Source organism: Palaemon carinicauda, unplaced genomic scaffold (assembly GCF_036898095.1).
Source record: "Palaemon carinicauda isolate YSFRI2023 unplaced genomic scaffold, ASM3689809v2 scaffold595, whole genome shotgun sequence".
NCBI lineage: Eukaryota > Metazoa > Arthropoda > Malacostraca > Decapoda > Palaemonidae > Palaemon > Palaemon carinicauda.
In genome coordinates this window covers 23,661-46,399 of record NW_027171866.1, presented here as the reverse complement: position 1 = coordinate 46,399, position 22,739 = coordinate 23,661, and the positions used below count along the sequence as shown (strand labels likewise).

Sequence of the window (22,739 nt, the reverse complement as noted above, 5' to 3'; positions counted from 1 at the left end):
TTCTTCATAATTCCCATTGCGAGTAATTCCCTCACAATATAGGACCCTTAAATATTCATTTAAACTGCCAGAGTTTTTTTTCTCTGGCATCTGGGGGAAGTTGGAATGAAAGGTTCCAGAGTAATAACACTGGATGAATGCGAGTCCATCGAGTGATCTATTTTCCTGGAAGAGTCAACCAGAGAGGAAGCGGATTGGTCGTCAACGGGTTTCGGTGGGTTCGCCATAATGACGAGAAGATTAATATCGTCTGGATATTCCCCCCACCCACCAAGGAGCCCCACTTAGAGGACGGGTTCATCCCTACAATTAGGGCCGCCCTAGGGGCAATATCCAGAGATACACCCCGCCCCCAGCACTTGAGGCGTCATGACGGCCGTCAACGTCAGACCCAGCACTGAGGGAAAGGTTTGACATAAAACTTTCCCCTCGCTCGGTCACGTCAGGTACTCAAGTTCTTTTGAGATGGCATGCCGTCCATCCCACCTGCGTCAAATCCAAAGAGGCAGCCAAACCATAATCAAACATAAGCCAAAGTCAATAACAAGTCCATGTCCAAGAGTTGGAGATGGGAGAAAAGAGGAAAAAACAAAAGGAAAAGAGAAAGTGCTGACTAATTTAGTTGGATCAACAGCTTGGCACTAAGGACCAGTGGGGAAGCAATTCCCACCAAACATCGGAACCCAGCTGCTAATCCCTAAGCCCCCATCCACATCAAGGCTTCAGCATCTGGGGGGGGAACACGTGGTGCACAAGGGATGAGGAACACAAAGTAACACGTGGTACATAAGGTGGATCGGACGGGATAAGTGAGAGAGCGCGGCGAGATGATATCTACGCTGCGACCAGACGCTTACTGACGACTCAGACCTAGCAGCACTGCCTCGTGCGCTGACCCCGGGTCGCCCCGGGGCGAGTATTCTTCCGCCCTAGAGCGCCCCAACAAGGTAACGGAGAGAGGGGGGAACTACGCAAAATTCTTGGTCGGTTAATGAGGAGATCCCAGATCCTCCTAAGAAAGTAGTTTGAGGTAAGTACTCCGTGTTGGAACAAAGAATATTTCATTAAGGACAAGTAATGTAAAGCTACTATACTGTATATAAATTCTTTTCTCCTTACAATACCCACAGAGATATATACTTAATACTCTATAAAAACAAATATAAATACATTTGAAATCACCCCATTTTATTTGATCCAAAAGTCTCTTGCACAGCAAAATAAAACTTCTCCGCAAAAATTACATTTGAACCCTATCATATACCATCCTGAAACATGTTTTTTTTTCAACTGGTTCAAGTTCAGGCACTTTTTGTTAATAACCCCTTCCAGATAGTGTTCCTCTCGTTAGACTCGACTTTTGAAGTTTGACTCGGGACTGAGAAGACATAAGACTCGCTAATTGATGGACAGGAAGTTCCCCTAGAACTGAACTGATTTGTTATTTTTCTCCCTAGAGGTGTCAGCCTGTTCTAGATGAGAGCAAAGAAGATGGCTGTTGGTCTAGAGGAACTGTGTGGATAGATACTCCGTCCACGACACCCACCACAAACAACTTCCCACTTCGCCTGATACACTGAAGCAGATGACTCATGGAGCTATCCTGCCGTGTGCTTCGCATCTGGCTTCGAAAAGCCTCTCTTTGCAAGAAGCTGCTGGATAATCTCGTGAAGCGAGGTCGTAGCGATAGTATCACTCAATGGAAAATCTTCACGGGTGGTCGGGAAGTGGAGGGATCTCCATCGGGGCCTCTGTGAGCAGTTGTACAAGATCTGGGAATCATTCTGCATGTTGCCGAAGCAGAGCTATGAAGATCATCGCTCGATCTTGCAATGCCCTAAACTTATCTGATTGCCTCCTTACTGGCCAGAAGGGGAAGAACGCATAGATACCCTTTCTGTCCCGTGATGTTGAAAAGTGTCCTGCCTGGACGCACGGGCGTTTTTCCTTTCAAAGCAACGACGTACACCATTATCTGCAAAAGAATATTTCATTAAGTACAAATTATGTAATAGCTACTATACTGTATCTGAATTATTTTCTTAATACTGTACCCACAGATACATATCAATGAGGCCCTATAAATATGATAAATTCATAGATGATTTGTATTTTTCCTAACTATACAAACCTTAGCTATTTATTAGGGGTTATACTTTCAGCGGAGCTGAAATGACGAGCCATTAGAATTTTGCGAGGGTTAACTACCCACACCGCTAGTTAGCGGGGTGGTAGGGGGGTAGCTTCCTACCACTCCCGTTCACACACCTGTGATTTAGCCCACTTTCCTTGGAGGTAGGACTTCAAGGGGGATAGGGCTGGCGGGCAAGCTTGCATAAATAGCTAAGGTTTGTAGAGTTAGGAAAAATACATATTATCTACGAATTTGTCATTTGTTCCGTAACTGGAATACAATCCAAGCTCTATATTAGGGGTGACTCACCCATTAGGAAGGGTGGACCTCCCTGCCAATCTGGCTTTTGGCTCTACCCGGGGGCTCCTTATCTGAGTATGTTAGTACTCAAAAATAAGGAGTCCCTGCCCTCGCTAAAACCTTGTTATGCAAGGTCCGCGGCCTACACAAGCTGTGTGTTGAGACATGCAGAAGTGCGACTATCTAGGTAAAGTTATTCAGAGTCAATTGTAGGAAAAAACTGATGTAACCAAGAATTTCCCAATACCACCTCACCAGGGTATGGGGACGCAACAGTATTAGCTTAATACTAGGTACACAAGGGAGCATGGTTTACCTGCAGTGGTTTGAGGTCAGCTTATGCAGAGAACCCAGGATGCTGCTTTCCCCACGAGAGGGTAGGATGAAGAAAAGAATAAGAGCCAGTCAAATCTTTTCATTCACGCAGACTAAATCCGGGTAACAGTGCCCTCAACCTTCTGCTACTTGTCCAATAAGGAGCTTGAGGTATACAACCAGCTGTTGTGCAGCCACCACAGGACCAATAGAGATCGTATCGAGTTCCTGTGGGTCACGTCTTGCAGGAGAAAGGTTGTGAAAGTCACCTGGAGCATTTACACCCTTGCTTGCACAACCTGCGTCACAGAGTAATCTGCTGACATCATGGGGCAACGTGTTGGATGAGGATCTGGAATCACAGCGTAGTTGATGACTCAATGAGTCCAGCAGAGATGATGTTTTGGTGATCCTCCTCTCGTCTCTCCCAGTGCTGACGACAAGAGAACGATGGTGCCAAAGATTAATATCAAGATCAGGAATAAGAAATTTAATAGACCCTAAGATGCTGTCCAACAAATGAAGATGAGAGTCAGCAGCTGAAGACCAGAAAGGAGAACAATACTCAAAACAAGGTTGAATGAAGGAATTTAAACACTTCTTCAGAATAGATTGATCACCGAAAATCTTACAAGACACTGAAAGAAAAAAGACTTTTTATAAGGCTTTATGCCGGTTGCCTTTAATCCTAAAGTTAAAAGGCTTTGGCGGGACAAAGAATACGTCTTTACAGAGCCGAAATCAAAAGTGACCAGCAGAGGGTAGTTACACCTTGCATTCAACGGCTAGTTTCAGCTTCGCCGAAGGTTTCTATGTTGCGCTGGAATAAATATATTTTAGCAAACGACTGATGGACATGATATCTGTACTTCCTCAAATATATATGACAAATTCGTAGATAATTTGTTTTTTTCTAACTATACAAACCTTAGCTATTTACATAGGGTAATTACTTCGGCGTAGCTGAATGACGAGCCATGAGAATTTTAAAGAAGGTTTACTACCCCACCGCTAATTAGTGGGGGCGTAGGGAGGGGTAGCTTGCAACACCCCCCCCCCCTCACACACAGTGAGTGCTTCACTTTGCTTAGAGGTAGGACTTATCCCGGGGGACAGGACTGGCGGTCACATATGTGTAAATAGCTAAGGTTTGTATAGTTAGGAAGAATACAAATTATCTACAAATTTTTCATTTGTTCCAAAACTGAAATACAAACCACCCTATTTACATAGGGCGACTCAACCCTTAGGAAGGGCGGTAAGTCCCTGCCATACTGGCTTTGGCTTTGCCCGGGGACTTCATATTCGAGTGTTTACGTATTCAGAAAATAAGGAGTCCCTGCTCCTCGCTAGCATGCTGTGAAACTGCTGCCACCTACGTAAGCTGTGTGCGAAGATGAAGAAGTGACTTATCCTAGGAAGTTGACCTGGAGTTCTTCAGATGGAAATCTAGGCTAGGACTCTCCCAATACCTCGTCAGGGTACGGGGACATGACAGTACTACACTTAATACTAGGAACACAAGGAAGCATGGTTTACCTGCAGTGGTTTGAGGTCAACTGTGCAGAGAACCCAGGATGCTGCTTTCTCCAAGGGAAGAGTGGATGACGAAAAGAATAAGGGCCAGACATACCTTTTCATTTACGCAGACTAAAACCGGGTAACAATGCCCTCAACCTTCTGCTACTTGTCCATTAAGGAGCCTGAGGTTAGACCACCTGTTGTGCAGCCACCACAGGGCCGATAGAAAACGTATCGAGCCTCCTGTGTGTCACGTCTTGCAGGTAGTGGGCTGTGAAGGTGGTCTGACGCTTCCACACCCCATCTGGCAGGACCTGCATCAGTGAATAATTTTTCTTGAAGGCCAGGGACGTGGCTATGCCCCTGACATCATGGGCTCTAGGGCGACGTGACGGAGAAGGGTCAGGATGCAAGGCTAGGTGTATTACCTTGCGAATCCAGGCTGAGATGGTATTCCTGGTGACCCTTCTCTTCGTTTTCCCAGTGCTCAAAAACAAGGCTTGCACCTGGGGACGAACTGCAGCTGTTCTTTTAAGATACAACCTCAGACTCCTTACTGGGCACAATAGGAGATGGTCTGGGTCATCTGTTACAGAACGAAGACTCGAAACCTGGAAAGTGTTGAACCGAGGGTCCGGCACTCCCGGATTCTGAGTCTTGGCAACAAACTCAGGGACGAATCTGAACGTTACCTCCCCCCATCCCCTTGAATGGGCGACGTCGTATGAGAGACCATGTAATTCGCTGACTCGCTTGGCCAAAGCCAAAGCTTGCAGGAACACCGCCTTCCAAGTAAGGTGGCAATCTGAAGCCTGGCGTAATGGTTCGTAGGGAGGTCTCTTTAGAGACCTGAGAACTCGAACTACGTTCCATGGAGGTGGTCTCACTTCTGACAGAAGGCAGGTAAGTTCATAACTTCGTCTGAGTAAAGAAAGTTCCCGCGAGGAAGAAATGTCCACTCCTTTGAGCCTGAAGGCAAGACTTAAGGCTGAGCGATAGCCTTTCACTGCCGAGACTGAAAGGCGCATTTCCTCCCGCAAATACACGAGGAACTCCGCTATTGCTGGAATAGTGGCTTCGAGTGGAGAGATACCCCTTCCACGACACCAACCACAGAAAACTCGCCACTTCGCCTGGTAGACTCCTGCGGATGACCTGCGCAGGTGGCCAGACATCCTGTTTTGCTATGGATTTTCCCTTAACGAACTCACTAAGGCGATTTTAAAAGAAATCATTTGAGCTCGCAACTCCACATACCGCAACGCCACTGACGGACTCGTTACGGCGCAAAACATTTTGCGTTCTGGCGTTTCCAAAAGCAGTTTTGCAATGGCAATTAGCTATTACTCAGCTGCTTGGAATTCCTACTCTGTTAACGGACAAAATACGGTTCACAACTGAGTTTCGGAGTGTGAGGTCAGATGACAGATTCAGACGTCGACAGTACCTCGCCCCTCGGAACCAAAGGGCATGGCGCGATATTCACACAAACGGCTACACAGATGTCGATGGGACAGAAGTTACAGCTCCCTCCATTCTCACCGAACGCAGCAACAGTATGGTTTCAGCGTGCTGAGTCAAACATCAATGATGAAATAAGATTGGACATGGTGATGGTAATGCTGACACCAGACCCACTTAAAAGAATTTCCACCTAGCTCATACAGAGGCTTGGACCCATGAGGTACAGAGACCTGAAGAAGAAATTGATGAAGCTCTATGACCTCCCGGTACCCGAGGGCCCAGCGCCCCCGATCTGATGACAACGCCCCTCGATGACATTCGTCCCTCAGCAGCCTGGGACGAACTGACGAACATCCTCCAGCTGAATGAGCTTGACAGCGATGGGCGGCCCAAGGGGATAAGCCTGTCAAGGTAGATCTTCCTCCGTCGCCTTCCCAAAAGTATCCGCACCCAGTTGGAGGGCGCCAAGGACCTGGACGTGCCATCGTTGGTCGCGAAAGCCAACAAACTCCACCTGGCAGCCTAGACTGCCAGATACGCGCCACCACCTCTGTCAATGCCGTCACGGAGGAGCCAGACAAAGTAGGGGTCAACGCGATCCACCGTGGGAGACCCCAATACTCCTGCCGCATGGACAGCAGCAGCATCGCCAGCAGCGCTGTAGTGGTTTGCGGACTGTGGCCAGAAGTAGCACCAAAACTGCCTAGTGTCCGAATGCCGACCACACTCTAACGTTCACTACACGAAAAGGTAAAACTGTGGAATGCCCAAAAATCTAAGTAATAGGTCAAGAGAACAGAGCACTGGGCACCACCCCTTGACTTTATACAGGACAAGGGGACACAGCTAATAAGGTAACTGCATATCATTATTCGGAGGTAAGCCGATTTCAGGTTATGTAAGTACTAAATATTTATTGAGGAAATGAAAAAAACTATGATACTAAGAAAAAAAGAAGAAAAAACTTAGTTTCTAAGAAAAAGCAGGAGCAACAGCAAGCACCACCGAGTCGGGGGAAAAGGCCCCGAAAGTGTGTCCAACCGTGCGCCCATCCAAAAAACTAGGTGGGCAACCATGCCTACAAGCAACCATGGAGCAGGCGAGGCCCGATCACACGGGCTTCTACATCCTCGACGTAAACTCAGGAAAAAGGTTCTTAGTGGATACCGGCGCTACAGTGACAACGTTCCCACCTTCAAAGAATGACCTAGGCCTCCAATCAGACGAAAGGGTCGCCCTGGTTGCCACGAACGGCAGCCCCATCACCTGTTACGGGACAAGGACACTGAGGATATCCATTATGGGCCCGGAATTACAACTGGCCTTTCCTGATCGCAGACGTCAAGGTGCCCCTCCTGGGAGCCGACTTCCTCGCTCACCACGGACTGCTGGTAGACGTGCGTCGCAAACGACTAGTCGAGCGCAGGACCTACCAGTCCCACCACCTCACCAGCGGTGGGCCCAGCCTTCCCAGGGTGTGCTCAGTCACGCCCTATGAATACGGCTGCCTGCCGCAGGAATTCCCGGAGGTCTTCAAACCCGAGCTCCACCAACTGAAGGGGTTCCCTGCCAAGCATGGGATATTCCACCATATCTCAACGACAGGCCCGATAATCCACTGCAGGCTCAGAACCCTCCCTTTGCAGAAGCTACAGGACGCCAAACAAGCCTTGAAGACGGAGAGCATGGGAATATGTAAAAAGAGATTCAGCCTGTAGGCCTCTCCGCTACACATGGAGGCCCTGCAGTGATTATAGACTCCTAAATCTGGCCACGACACCTGACCACTACCCATTGCCAAACATGCAGGATCTCACCGGGACCCTTCACGGAGCAACTATTTTCTCCAAGATAGATCTCTTAAAAGTCTTATTTTCCGGTCCCCATTCAGCCCGATGACATCCCAAAGACAGCCATCACCAACCCCTTTGGGTCCTACATCTTTTCCTACTCGACGTTCAACCTGAGAAACGATGGATAGCACAGGTCAATGTACTCTGCCCGTCTCAGGAATAAAGCATCACTCGGCTATGGTCTGTCTCTCGTACCTCACAACCTTCTTTGCACAGGGAACCCGTGAGAACCAATGAAGGCAGCTCAAAACAAATGGGCATTTTATTAAGCATTAGGCCAGTTGCTTTTAACAGTAAACTAGTTAAAAAGGTTGGTGGGAGAAAAAGAATACGTATTTACCGAGCTGAAATAGAAAGTGAATGTTAGTCACTAGTGCTGGTGTGACCACTACCTAGAGGCGGGCTGTTACACCGTGAAAAAAAGCTTTAACGGCTGGTTTTAGCTTTGCCGTAATACTCCTCCATAGTAAAGAGCGGACGGTTTGTATTTTGCACAGGAGCAAAACCAGTTTCAGGAGTTAAGCTGTACAGAACCTAATAAAACCCACCTAACCTAACCTAGTAGTTCCCAGGTCACAACCCCTAGCCGGGGGCAAACCACCGGACCCCTTCCCAGGTCACAACCCCTAGCCGGGGGCAAGACCCCAGACTCCCTTCCCAGGTCACACCCGTTAGCCAGATTGATTTGATTTAAGTATAGATTTCTTATATAAAATTTACCAAAAGTTTTTATTACAACATACAAGTGTTAATGATACATGGAATCCATATGTTATTATATTTAATCAAATAACTTTAATAATAAATGCACTATAGTATAAACTTTGTGGGTCAGTCCTCCAAATTACTCTGGGTCAGTTTTACCCGAGATTATGGGTCAATCCTCTACCTGGGTCAGTCCTCCGGTTACCATAAAATATGGACACCTACTAAACTAAACTTCTCCCCCCTAACCTAACCTAACATACAAGCCGTTTCCTTACCTACTTACCTAACTGGGGGGCTGACAGCCCCCTGCGACCCCCTTACACTGCTGTATACTTTATCATCATACAGGTGGCCGTTATATACATACACCCCAGGACATTTTTCATATGATGAAACTCCTTCATCTGAAAGAAAAATATCACGATCAGTTCGAGATAAAATTTCCCGCTGATACTGACTTAAGTGCAAATAAATGCTACAAACGGACAGATTTACCTGGTGCAATAAACCATACCAAGACTATAATGCAAAACGCATAGATCTTTATTGGCTCTCTAAAAAGTCACCAATTTTGCGGGGTGTAACAGCAGTACACAGTGCTGAATCTAACACTTACATGGACCTTCACTCGTGTCGACATTTTTTTTAAGATTTATTTGAAGTCTTTTTGACAGTATATTAAGGACTCACATATGTTCCAAAAATCATATTCTATTATTATGGTATATACAGTATATATATTAACATGAATTTAATATCTAAGAATGAAAATGTTGGAGATGAGATGGTGGGAACTGTTGGAGGAAGGGTTTTAGATACAGTAAGATACGATTTCGTGTAGGAGAAGTATTGTTGGAGGGAAGTTATGGTGAGACGAGAGCTGAGAGAAAAATATTTTCAAAGTATTTTAGTCAGAGAGAAATTTAATTTTGTTAAAAGAGAGCATTGGTATCATTAACTAGTTACATTTATTTAGATAGAGATTGGGGTTTTTTCTTCAAATATTTTGACTACAGTATAGGTGTAACAGCTGTTCTATAAAACTTGTATAGAGGTCAGTCTGAAGGTAAAATTGCATTATCACAGTACTGTATAAGTGAATGTATGTAACTGTACATGTGTACGAACAGAATGGAATCAAATATAAAACAAGTAGGAAGAGCAATCAGAGATTTCAGACATCTGCCAATGAAGATGGTCAACATTTTACTCGAGCCTATGGACCAAGCTTTCCCTTTTACACAAGTTAACCTTGAATGAATCTACTGTATCAAATACCTGCAAAAACTTGATGGGTTTCTTCCTATCCGCTGTTCGCTGTTAAAATTTGAGAAGTCTGACATAACACTACTAATAGACAAACATAAATAAATAGGTTATTTTATAACCTTATCGGTGAAGGTAATTTGTAAATGTGTATTTTTATTTTGGTCCATAGTACTCCAAACTCAACACCTACATCCTGACAATCAGCAAACTTTAAAAGGACCAAACAAAAACAGAATATACCAAAGTTACAGCATTGCTTTGTTGCTGTCTCACAGGATTTTTTATACAGGAGAGGGGGTTCCCAGCCCCCTCGTCCCGTCCCTTTTAGTCGCCTCTTACGACACGCAGGGATAACGTTGGCGCTATTCTAATTGTTTTATGCCCCCGCGGCCACAGGGGGCTGGAGGAACGTAGAGAGTAGAGGTCCCCTTTTTTGTTTTGTTTCTTGTTGATGTCGGCTACCCCCCAAAATGGGGGGAAGTGCCTTTGGTATATGTATGTATGTACAACATTGCTATTGTATACTAACCCCAATGGAGGCACAAACAGTAACAGACTAGAGGGAGCCACTTATGCCATCCAACGAAGACCACCAACATTGCCTTTTATCTATTTTCAAGAATACAGAAAGGGAAAACATGGCGCTGCTCTCAACAGGGAAATATCTCACATGGAATGGAGTTTGAGAGGAAGGAGAATCAAGAAAGCAAAATTGACTAAGCATCAAGATGGTAACGGGGAAGAAACGTTAGCAGAAAAAGGGTGAATGACACGTGAAACAAATACAGCAGGTATCACTTTTATCACTACAAGAGACGCTTGTGGTTACGAAATCCAAATGTGCAGGGATCTTTGGGGTTAGAGAGATGTGGGAACATTACGCAAGAAGTAGACAAAGAAACAAATAATTTTGTGGTGCAAGAGCCACCCTTCAAAAGTGCGCAACATATCCGCTCCCTCAGATACAAAGCATTGCACCAAAGCAATAAAGTATTAAGCTACAAAAGCATGGACAAAATGAAACGATTGCTAAACTAAACTAGTAAATGAGTACCTTATAACTTAACATAAAATCGTGAGTACTGTAGTGTAGTCTAAAGATCTCTTCTACTGTAAAGACTAAAATCTTGTAAACAATAAGGAAGATCTTCTACAAAAATGCCTAAAAGGACTAAGATCAATATCCAAAGATCACAGTATCAATGAGAAGGCTGGGAATGCTATATGCTGTTCCCTGGGCTACAAAAACAAACTTGAGGAAAAATGAATCAAAGAGACCATTAGTTATAGTAGTACATCATCATCATCATCTACCAAGGAAATTGAGGGGTAGCCGACCTCTAACAAAGGAAACAAAAAAGGGGACCTTTCCTCTCTACGTTCCTCTCAGCCTGACAAGGGCCTCAACCGAGTTCGGCTGTGTACTGCTAGGGGTGCCACAGCCCACCCTCCCCCGTTATCCACCACAGATGAAGCTTCATAACGCTGAATCCCCTACTGCTACCTCCGAAGTCAGAGTAGTATATACATAAAGGCAAAAGGACGGATGAAAAAACAAAGGAAAATTTATAGATTAAGATCTACTTAATAGAAATTTCAGCAGTAAATATATCCAGTCGTGGCGATAAAGCGATAACCAGAAGCACTTTAATTTCTCGGAATGTTACACCACGGTTAATGTCCTTAGCATTAGGGGCCCAAGCAAAGTCTATTATTCTGGTGACAACCAGGCACAGTAATTCTTATTTGGAGCAATGTCTACTTTTCCAAGATAAATAACAAATTCACTGGCCAACCTTTATGGTATCTAATTGGTTGGGGATGATCACAACTCAATATATTGTTTATCAAAAGCCCTCTTGCCTTGGATTTTGGGATAGCCATTACTTCTAAGCAGTACCCGGTAGCCAGGTTAAGACCAGAGGTCTTGGCATTTCAATTAAGTGGTGAACTGTAATCTGGAAGACATCTTTCCTAGGGGCTAAGATGTTTTATATATTTTGAACTGAAAAGCAGATCTATTAGAAATTTGGCAGATATGTTTTCTCAGTGGGGTTAAATGAATTTGTCAATTCTACCTTAAAAGTGTACCGAATAGTATTGGGTTGAGCAAAATTGAAATGAAATTGGTCAGAAATCGTACCAAAAGTGTTCGATTTTGACTGATGTGCTTTTTATTACAGACAGCACACCCTACATACACCGTTGTTTCATTTAGCACAAACGCTCCCTAAAAAAGAAGAACCAGGACTATGAAAATATCAGTCATATGGTAAAAATTTGTGATACTTGCCTTCAAAATGTAGGAATCATGTAGGAATGTATTTTCTGCCATCATGTGTGCCTTATAACATCTCTTTCTCTCTCTTGTTGGAGAAACCCCTGGGTAAATCAAAGTGCTTTAGGAACCCTGAGGGCATTTCTCCTTTTAAAGCAATAACATATACCATGATCTGCAAAAAAGGGTATTTCATTAGGTACATATAATGTAATAGCTACAATACAGTTACTAAATTCTTTTCTTACTATTGTACCCATAAAAATATGTAAATGAGGCCTATAAATACAAAAATATAGATTAGAAATCTCAGCATTTTCTTTAATATAAGTCTCTTGCAAAATAAAAATTCTCTACAAGCACATATTTAAACCTTATCACACATACCATCCTGAAACATGTTTATTTTCAACTGATTCAAGTTCAGGCAGTTTTTTTAATGACCCTGCCAGATAGTGTTCCCCCTTAAAGAATTTATGGCGCATAGCCAACCAAAGTGAACTTTTAGATATCAAAAGGACATAATAAAATCAATACAAATTTCAAAAGAAACTTGAACTTTTCCTAGCTACGCAAACATGAGTCCTTTAAAATAGGATATGTCTTCAACTTTACTGGAACAGCCGTTAACAAGGTAGTTATCGACAAGTGGACCTCATTAGAAAACAGGTGGTATGCGTGGGCGAATAGCTTTGCCCACTTGTTGGTTAGAATTTCTGTCTTTTAGAATAGGTAGACTCACTAATTGGTGGGCAGGAAGTTCCCTTAAAACCAAACTGATTGGTTATTTTTCCTCCCTGGAGGCGTCGGTCTGTTCTAGATGATAGCAAGGGAGAAGATTCCACCTTATTATTTGCCCATCATGAGGAATCCTTTCCCCTGAAGGGGATAGCAGTATGGGCATGTGATGTTCAATGGGTAGGTACATAATCAGCTACCCTCCCTCTTGTCAAGGGAGGACAAGGGAGATACTTCATTAGATTCTAAGAATAGAGCTCGGAAGGAATAGTACAATACCTGCATCGAGTCACGGCTTGACTGCTTCATCCCCGAGAGAGGGAAAAGAAAGACTATTATGCATTACTATAGAGAATATGATTCCTATCGTGACGGTCACCATCAACGTTATTATCATTATTAAGATTGTTAAAATTATCATCACCATCGTTGTTATCAAAATATTAAAATAATTAAAACAAACAAAAATTATTATCGTCGTCGTCATCTGTGGGGGAGCTGAGATAACTACATAACTAATTGAACAGCCAGTACAGGACCATGAATTAAAGTGTTGTGGCGGGATGTAAACAAAAACAAACCCCCACACCCTTGATCACTCAGACAAACAAATTGTCTCACAACACAAACCTTCCCCTGACTTTTACGTCAACTGGACTATTGCACAAAGGGAACAGTAAAACAAAACATAACCTTAAAACTATATTGCTTACAAATTAAACACAACCAAAAAATCACACATCGCTAAACATAGACTTGACACTAAAACAGACAAAAATAACAAGTCTATTTTATATATATGGTATAACAGTGCGTGTGGGTACACAGAACTCACCAATAATCAGAAAACAATATCCCTTTTCTTACCCAACACCAACAGTCCACACACAGTACCAAAAAAAAAAACACTTAAAAACTAAAATAAAACCCTAAACACTAAGCCTTCAACCATATGCCATAAAGCAGCAACAATTAATCACACCAACATAAGCGAAAACACTTAAGTACTAAATATATAAGTGTGAGTGGTCACCGTCGTCCACATACGCATAACAGCCCTAGCCCACTGCTACAACTTCCTGGCAAAGAGTATTACCCTACGGCCAATTCCACCGCGTAATCGCTTAACTTTATACTCTCAGAATATCATATCCATATCCACGCCAAACCAGTGTCGTCATCATCATCATCCGGAACTTATATTAAGCTTGGTCATCAAGAGTTATCCAAAAGCGGTCTACAGTGAACCCTCGTTTATCGCGGTAGATAGGTTCCAGACCCGGCCGCGATAGGTGAAAATCCGCGAAGTAGTGACACCTAATTTACCTATTTATTTAACATGTATATTCAGACTTTTAAAACCTTCCCTTGTACGTAGTACTGTTAACAAACTACCCTTTAATGTACAGAACACTTAAAGCATGTACTACAGTACCCTAAACTAAAACAGGCACAAATATTAAAGGCGATTTTATATCATGCGTTTCCTAAACACGCCAAAAAGCACGATAAAAAATAGCAACCAATGTTTTGTTTACGTTTCTCTGATCATAATGAAGAAACAAACGCATTTACTGTACACATCTGTGTATAGGTTAGTTTTTGCATCCATTATATTGATTATTCAGTACAGTATGTTGATTTTGTTATAACCAATATGTATATATATATGGGTTATGAAAAAAATCTGCGAAGTGGTGAATCCGCGATGGTCGAACCGCGAAGTAGCGAGTGTTCACTGTATATCTAAATCAACAAATGATCAAACGTACGGGGTCGTCATCAATCTTTCTATAAATGTGCGGAAGGCAACCAACAGTCCATGGACAAACAAAAACTCCAAAGGAGTCCAAAGGAGGAATTACGTCCTGCAAATAAAAAAAAGAAACTTACAAACACTCCTAGCTAACTGAACTATCGCACTATAATCAAAGATAAATAATAAACTTTTTATCATTCACGATCGCGGCCAACAAAGATAAATGAAAACACTGTACTTACGCTAATACAAAAAAATCACTTCCAAGGCGGCTGGTTGATGAAAAAAAATGATAATATTCCAGCATTCAGGACACAACCGACTCCTGCTGCGGTCAAATAAAAATTGCATTCGCCCAAGACATTCATCACCGCCCTAACCTTGCTAAAAAATGTAAACAAACAACCTCAATTATACCAACAGTCTTTCCCACTACAAACAATTATTGCACTAAATACCCCTCGTTCGGTGGCGCGCACCGCAGACACACACACGCAAACATATGCATACTCGCACCCGCTCTCTCTCTCTCTCTCTGTCTGTCTCTCTCTCGCGCATGTGCGCGATTTGGCAAAACCAAAGCAAATAAAATTAATCCTCCACAGTGTCTAGAGATCTTTGGACTCCTTAAACCTTTTACCTCGCGAACGAGACAAGTACGTTCGATAGTTTGTACTCGTGTAGGAACAAACCACAGCAAGGACAAAGGAGAAAAGGAATAAATAGAAGGGGCAAGTTAATAAACAATAGGACTCATCCTTGCCTAATAAAGCATAATTTTATGGTTGTTAATACTGTATGCATATTGTCCAAATTTCTTGTAAGAATTATGAATTTCGAAATTTGTATTTTTCCTAGCTATAAAAACCTACAGCTCTTTTCATAGGAGTATTTATTTTGGAGGAACTGAAACTAGAGTTTAAAACTTTTGCAAGGTGTTACTACCCTACGCTAGTTAACGGATGGGGGAGTAGTTGGGTAGTTTAGTTACCCCGCTCACACCAGCACTAGCGACTGATGGTCGCTTTGCCGTTGCGGCAGGACTCCTCAAGGGTAGACGATGGCAGACCCAGTATGTGTACAGAGCTCCAGGTTTATATACCAAGAAGAAATAAAAATGATTTCCAAAATTGTCATTGGTTCCACCACAACACAAATATCTTCCGCTCTTCACAACTTGCAGGTAGTGGACGATGAATGTTACTCGTTTCCCACACGCCAACTAGCAAGACCTGTGTCACTGAAATTCTTACAAATGCCAGGGATGTACATAGACTTGACATCGTGTGCACAGGGACATCAATCAGAAGTGAGAGGTCATTTGGAATGGCCTTTTCGATGACCTGTCTGATCCAGAAAGAAACTAAACATCTCATGGTCTTCCTTTTGGTTCTTCCTTTGCTTACAAAGAACCCGCTGATCTGACGATGGGTTTTTTTCCGTTCTTTTTACGTATTTCCCCAGTACAGTGAACCCTCGTTTATCGCGGTAGATAGGTTCCAGTCGCGGCCGCGATAGGTGAAAATCCGCGAAGTAGTGACACCATATTTACCTATTTATTCAACATGTATATTCAGACTTTTAACACCTTCCCTTGTACGTAGTACTGTTAACAAACTACCCTTTAATGTACAGAACACTTAATGCATGTACTACAGTACCCTAAACTAAAACAGGCACAAATATTAAAGGTGATTTTATATCATGCATTTCCTAAACATGCTAAAAAGCACGATAAAAAATGGCAACCAATGTTTTGTTTACATTTATCTCTGATCATAATGTAGAAACAAACTGGAGGTAGAGCTTTGCTTATTACCCAGACATATTTCCCATACTTTTCCCTTAGAACTACATCACATCTTCCTACTTTAGATATATAGATATATATATATATATATATATATATATATATATATATATATATATATATATATATATGTGTGTGTGTGTGTGTATATATATATATATATATATTTATATGTATACACATATACATACCTACATATATACATAAATACATGCATACATATATATATATATATATATATATATATATATATATATATATATATATAACTGTATATATGTGGGTTATGGAAAAAATCCGCGAAGTGGTGAATCCGCGATGGTCGAACCGCGAAGTAGCGAGGGTTCACTGTACTCTCACATAGCCGAGTAATCATTGATTAGGCTCATTTGCTACCCACCGGGGACTCTCATTCCAGAAGGGCCCGAATCTAGGATCCGTTACAGCCGGATTTTGAGTCGTGGCTATAAACTCAGGGATAAAGCTGTGTCATTTTTACTCCCATACATGCAGCTCACCGACTCTCCTGCCAGAGGACAGAATCTAGAAGGAAGACAGTCTCAGTCAGAGGCGTGACGAAGAGGCCCATAAAAGGCTGTTTTCAGAGAACGTAAGACTTTGACAACGTTCCACGGAGGCGGGGGTTTGACTTCCGAGTGAGGGAACGTGCGCTCAAAGTTCCGTATGATGACGGAAAATTCCATCGAGAAGGAAATGTTAATTCCGTTCAGCTTAAAGACTTCCAAGTGAGGGAACGTGCGCTCAAAGTTCCGTATGATGACGGAAAATTCCATCAAGAAGGAAATGTTAATTCCGTTTAGCTTAAAGACTTCCGAGTGAGGGCAGGCGCACTCAAAATTCTGTGTGAGGAGAGAGAATTTGGTCAAGAAGGGAATGTTACCTACATTCAGCTTGAAGACTAGCTCCAAAGACTTTCACCGCCGACACCAAACAGTTTTCCTACCTGATATTTAATAAGAATTCTACTCTGCTATTGTTGGTCTAAAGGCACTGTATGTAGAGATACTCTGTCCACGACACCCAACACAAACAACTCATTACTTTGCCTGATAGATTGTGGAAGAACACTACTGGAGATAACCTGGCATGTGCTTCGCAACTGGCTTCAAAAAGTCTCTCTTTGCGAGCAGCTATTGGATAATCCCAGGATGTGAGGTCAAAGTGATTATATCGCTCGATGGAAACTTTACATGTGGTTGTCCGAGTATTTCGGGAAGAGGAGGGAGCTCACTTGGGGCCTCTGTGAGCAGTTATATAAGATCCGGGAACCATCACTTGATCTTGCGATGCCCTAACTTGTTCGATAGCCTCCTTACTAGGCAGAAGGGAAGGAACGCAAAGACGTCTATTCTGTCCCGTGACTTTGAAAAGCGTCCTGTCAGAACGCCCGGGGATCTGGTACTGAAGATTCAGAACTATAAAAAAAAATCAGTCGTATAGTAAAATTTAACACCAATGATCCCTATCTGTGATACTTGCCTTCAAAATGTTAGAACCACGTAAGAACCTATTTTCTCCCATCAGATGTGTCTTCTCAAAACATCCATCTCTCTTGTTGGAGAATCCGTTGGGTAGATGGAATAGAATAAGAAATTCTAAAGGCATTTTTCCTTTCAAAGCAACAACGAACACCATCATCTGCAAAAGCCTGCTGTAGAATCCTGGGGATGGTTCCTGGACGGGCTGTAGAGCTCCCTTGCTCAACATGGCTGCCACTTCCCCTTACAGGGCTGCTCTCTTCTCGGTGTCCTTGGGTGCCAACCATTCTGCTTGATGTTCGGGGATCAGAGGGGGCGGTTCTGACAGGAAGAGAATTCTGTATCTCTCCCTGAGGACTGTCACTGTCCAGGATCCGCACCGTTGTCTCGCCATGCTTGCCAATAATGTTTGAGGCATCCCCGGACCTGAGGCGTGGGAAGGTGTGGGGGGCCCCTCTCCCTATCTCCTTCTGGGGAGACGGTTAGAACGGCCTCTCCTTGAGCCGGAACATTTAGGTCTACAGGAGGCCTGGGCTGGGGCACCGCTCCTGCGGGAGGGCCGTGGGGATTGATGCAAGGAAGGGGAGGCGGCCTCCTGCCTAGCCGGAGGCACGGGCGGGTAGGCCCCGTCCGCTGATGATCTCCTGTGTGAGGGCCGCCTTGTTGCCGGCTGCCTGGGCTCAGACGAACTTCAATTTTCCCACTCTTTCTAGCGTCTCCGCCACCGCCTGAAGGGTGAACACGGTCTCGCCCCAGACCGGGGCATTCCTCAGGAATTTAGCTTCCCGCTCAGGGAGTCTACGGGGAAGTCTGTTCAGCACTGTGTCCCTCCTCCTCAGAACCAAGTTCGCTGTCTGGGTAAGGGACTGGAAGGTGAGAAACTTCATCCCCGTCCCCCCCCCCCCCCGAACGGATCAGTTCTTGTAAGAGGGCCTGGTTCTCTGGGACCGATAGGTCGTGCGCCAGTTGAAATCCTGCTAAGGTGCACGCCCACCAGTCCAGCCATGAGGTCACGTTAACTATGTCCTGAGTGGTGTCCTCCATCATGGCGGCCTCTGCTTGAGAGAAAACCACTGGTGCATTAAGGCTCCGCTCATCTGTGTTGCCCTGGTTCAGGGTAGTGATGGCTTCTTCCATTGTGCGGGGCCCTGAGAGCCGCCCGTCTGGCACATAAAATTTATTTTGGGTCTTCAGTCCCGGTAGGAGCTTAAAGGAACCATGGGCTCTCAGGGAGTTCTTAGGGCCCGACACAAACTGATCAACGTGCTCCATCCCCAGGGCAACGTCAGGCGTTAAGGTCAGGGATGGCTTCTGTTGTACAGGATTGTCAACCATCCTGCCCAGACATAACAGCCAAGCTTGTTCCGAAGACGGCTGTGGTTCGTCCAGCCTATGGTGGTGGCGAATGAGGGGCAGAATTTTTCTGTACGAAAGGCTCCTCGTCCGGGGAGCACTCGCCGGTGTCTAGCAACTCCTCCACTACTTGCACCTCCGTGTCGGAAGCATCTTCGAAGACGGAGGGATCCGTGGGCGCGGAGGTATCCCTTCCCTCTTGACGGGTTGGTGGAGCAGCTATCTCCGTCACGGCTGGAGCCGCCAGGGTGGGGGTAGCCGTCATGGGTCTACCCCCTCCAGGGGAGAACCGAATGGAGCTGCTTGAAGGTTGCGATAGCGGCAGGTTCCGTAACTTGGACGGAGCTGGTGCGACGAAGCGGCTGGGGCCCGAGCTTCTGGGAGCGGATGGAGCCGATGATTTGCCAGGCAAGGGAAAGTGTGCCAATGACTGCACCCGACAGGCGGGCGGAGCCGAAGAGACACTGGGCAAGGTCGCGGAAGCGGCTCCAGTGGCCACCGAGGCAGGCACTGGTGCGGCAGCCGTCCTGCTCGACCCGCGAGGGTGAAAAGCCACTCTTACAAACCTCCCCGTCGGGAACTCTTTTTCTTACTCCTTCTCCTCGAGGACTTCGCCTTCTTCCTTGCCGGGCTTGCGTGGGAGCTAGCCCTCCTTCTTCTGGACCTCTTCCTCTTCTTCCTGGTGTCCCGGTCACTGGAGTCCTCCTCCGACGAAAAGTTGGAGGTCGAGGAATGAATGATTTAAAGTTTTCAGGCATCCTGACATCTAAGGTCATTGACGCCGGTAACATTTAATTTATGTATACAAAAGTAAAAAATGAAACAAAATAAAAAATTAAAGAGTATTTAATAAAAATGCCACTTGCATGGTAGGACACATCATTTCCAAGAATCTTGGCAAGGATGAACCTGCCACCCTCACCTCGAGCCTCAAACAAATATCTAATCCGCAAGATGTTGTAATTGGGGCATTCGGTCAACAAATGCCTTACTGTTAGAGGTACTAAACAGTTGTCACAATACGGTTGGTGTTGGCCCTTCAGCAGAAACTCATGTGTCAACCGAGTGTGACCAATACGGAGACGACAAAGAGACGTCTCCCATTTTCGGGGCATCATATTATACCTCCAAGGAGATATGTCATTTGTTACTTCCCTCATTTCATTGCCATCTTGACTATCCCATTGCTGTTGCCATTTATTGCAAACCAATTTCTTGATGTCAGGTAAGAAATCATTACAGGGAATGGGATACCTTCTTGGCAGCAACTCGGATGCAGCCTCCTTAGCCAGTGAATCTGCCTGCTCATTCCCGGACACACCTACATGTGCTGGAACCCAACAAAATTGAACTGTTATACCTCTCCGTCCAATAATGAAAAGCCATTCTAAAATCTTTAAAACTAGAGGGTTATTAGAATTAAAAACTTCCATAGCTTGAAGGACACTCCTTGCATCACTAAAAATTGTAAAATTACCCTCCTTCTCCAACGCTATTTTCTCAATAGCGGTTAATATGCCATACAGTTCGGCAGTAAATATGGAAGCGGTCAGAGGAAGTGCACCTCTACAATTAAAACCATTACTATGTACTCCAAATCCAACGCCAGCATCAGATTTGGAGCCATCAGTATAGATAAAAGTTGATCCTCTATGCTCTTTAACATGTTCATTAAAAAGAGACCTGGCTTCTAGGTCTGACATATTCTTCTTATCTCCAATAAAATATTTACAAAAAGATATCTCTGGTAACTTCCATGGAGGCGTTGATGATACCTTGAATCGAAGTACCTTATTTCTAATTATATCCAGACTATTTAATAATCGTTTCACCTGAAAGCCATAAGGTTGAGGAGATTTTGGGTGCAACTCAAAGTATAATGCGTGTCTTACAAGGCTTGCAGTCTGAAAGGCTAGAGAGTTAGGGAGTCTTTGCAATCTAAACCAATACCAAAGAATGGAAGACATTCGGTAAAGGTCTAGAGATAACTCTCCAGCATCAACAAGGAGAGTTGGGATAGGCGAGGTTTTAAAAGCTCCAGTAGACAATCTAATACCTGCATGATGTATCGAATCTAATATTAGCTGTCCAAGGAGGAAGACGAGGCGGAGGAGCTGTCGGAATCTTCTGTTTCTACCACAAGCCTTCTAGGGGCCCTCGGTCTGGATACCGGGGTCAAGGGCTCCATAAAGTCTGGATCAAGCGTTGCTGAGGGCGCCGGGGGCATGCGAATAGCGGCTCGAGAGGCAAACCAGCCCTCAAACTCCTCTTCCTGCCGCATGGGGGACCTGAAAGGCATCCTAGGCTCTGTCCAAACTATGGAGTCGGGGTCCGAAGAACACGTGGTCCTCCTTTCTTTGTCCCGACCGTCCCCGGAACCCGCTGAACCTGAAAAACACTGCCACGATGGGGGGGTTAGGAGCTGTTTCGGGCTTCCCCCACACCGGGTCTTCACTTGAGACGGGTCCTGCGGGCACCAGGACTTCGTCCACAACACATACTTCCGCCACACTAGCAGACCCCCACCCGTCTGCATAGGCCCCACATTAACAGAATCCCCGATATCAGACTCATGGGGACCGGCAATAGGCTGTTTCCCCGCAACGGACTTACCTCGTCCCCTACTCTGGGTAGGGCAAGGCGAAGGAGAACCTCCCTCTCCGAAGGCGCTGAGGGCGACGTCAACGGCGAGATGAGACCCGCCTTCTTGGGAGATCATTTGGGCGCCTTTTTCTTCTTAGTGGCAAACAGGGTCCACTGAAGCTCTGGCCAGGACTCGCACTCCGGGCACGTGGAGGAAGGGGAGCACTTATTTCCTCGACACGAGGCGCACAGCGTCTGCGGGTTGACATCCGGCCTGGAAAACCAGGCCCCGCAAGACTTACCAGCTTGGGGCCCGGGACGACGCTGGTATTCCATAATAAGGAAACGCGGACACAAAAGCAACACAACAACACAAGGGAAAGGGTAAAAAACACAAAGGGAACACGTGGTGCACAAGGGATGAGGAACACAAAGTAACACGTGGTACATAAGGTGGATCGGACGGGATAAGTGAGAGAGAGCAGCGAGATGATATCTACGCTGCGACCAGACGCTTACTGACGACTCAGACCTAGCAGCGCTGCTTCGCGCGCTGACCCCGGGTCGCCCCGGGGCGAGTATCCTTCCGCCCTAGAGCACCCCAACAAGGTAACGGAGAGAGGGGGGAACTACGCAAAATTCTTGGTCGGTTAATGAGGAGATCCCAGATCCTCCTAAGAAAGTAGTTTGAGGTAAGTACTCCGTGTTGGAACAAAGAATATTTCATTAAGGACAAGTAATGTAAAGCTACTATACTGTATATAAATTCTTTTCTCCTTACAATACCCACAGAGATATATACTTAATACTCTATAAAAACAAATATAAATACATTTGAAATCACCCCATTTTATTTGATCCAAAAGTCTCTTGCACAGCAAAATAAAACTTCTCCGCAAAAATTACATTTGAACCCTATCATATACCATCCTGAAACATGTTTTTTTTTCAACTGGTTCAAGTTCAGGCACTTTTTGTTAATAACCCCTTCCAGATAGTGTTCCTCTCGTTAGACTCGACTTTTGAAGTTTGACTCGGGACTGAGAAGACATAAGACTCGCTAATTGATGGACAGGAAGTTCCCCTAGAACTGAACTGATTTGTTATTTTTCTCCCTAGAGGTGTCAGCCTGTTCTAGATGAGAGCAAAGAAGAT

General features: G+C 44.6%; 1 long non-coding RNA gene across 3 annotated transcripts in view; it reads right to left on the bottom strand.

Moving 5' to 3' along the window:
* The window catches only part of LOC137637229 (uncharacterized), a 69,918-nt gene that overhangs the window by 36,587 nt on the left and 10,592 nt on the right, over window positions 1–22,739 (bottom strand). For all 3 annotated transcript variants that reach the window (XR_011043486.1, XR_011043487.1, XR_011043488.1), the window contains 2 exons: window positions 11,858–12,017; window positions 8,579–8,699 (listed from right to left, as the gene is read on the bottom strand). This is a non-coding gene — a long non-coding RNA (uncharacterized lncRNA). The remainder of the gene's footprint in view (window positions 1–8,578; window positions 8,700–11,857; window positions 12,018–22,739) is intronic.